The sequence below is a fragment of the Etheostoma spectabile genome, chromosome 21, assembly GCF_008692095.1.
Source record: "Etheostoma spectabile isolate EspeVRDwgs_2016 chromosome 21, UIUC_Espe_1.0, whole genome shotgun sequence".
Taxonomy (NCBI): domain Eukaryota; kingdom Metazoa; phylum Chordata; class Actinopteri; order Perciformes; family Percidae; genus Etheostoma; species Etheostoma spectabile.
The window spans coordinates 21925267-21925969 of NC_045753.1; the positions used below are offsets into that span (position 1 = coordinate 21925267).

The following is a 703-nucleotide window of genomic DNA, read 5'->3' on the forward strand; positions in this document are numbered from 1 at the left end:
AAGATTATGATAATTCTCTCTCATACTGGCATGTGGCTACATGTATTTTTTATATTTTGTATAGGCTACGTATTTATTATTACCAAGAAAAGCTCAGCCGTCTCTTCTGAAAAGCTCTTACTTTTCATTTGAGTTGCGGTTGTACAGGTTTTAATCCTTTATCAAAATGCTGCATTTTCTTTGTAATATAGCAATCAATACCTTGGTCAATTTAAATGAGATTCTTACTTGTTTTTATGAACAAGAAATCGAAACTGGGTCGCGTTAGGAGGAAATACTTTTAGGCTTGGTGAACACGTACATTGATAAGCTATCTGCCAATACCATTATTATCATTATGATGCTATTATTACGCCTGTTTGACCGTATACGTTGTGTTATAGCCTACTATAGATTTTATGAAAAGTCGAAATTTCTAGAAACATCCTTAACCCTCATGTTGTCCTCGGGTCAAATTGACCAATTTTTCTATGTCCATGTTCTTTTTAACTACCCAAAATAACATGACTGATTCCCCACAGCGCTCTTTGGCAAGTACACATCTATACTTTCATTAATTTTGGGGCGTCTTATTCAATTTTATAGCATTTGAAGAAAAAAAAATTGAAGTGGTTTTGAAATAGTGTTGAGGAAAAGTTGACATATTCCAGTCTGGGATTATTCATTAACAAACCCTTCCTTTAATTTCAGTCTAAATAATTCC

General features: G+C 33.3%; 1 protein-coding gene across 1 annotated transcript in view; it reads left to right on the top strand.

Annotated features, from left to right (window-relative positions):
- cox6b1 (cytochrome c oxidase subunit 6B1) overlaps positions 1 to 703 on the top strand; it is a 2667-nt gene that overhangs the window by 321 nt on the left and 1643 nt on the right. The gene's annotated exons all lie outside the window — the stretch shown is intronic.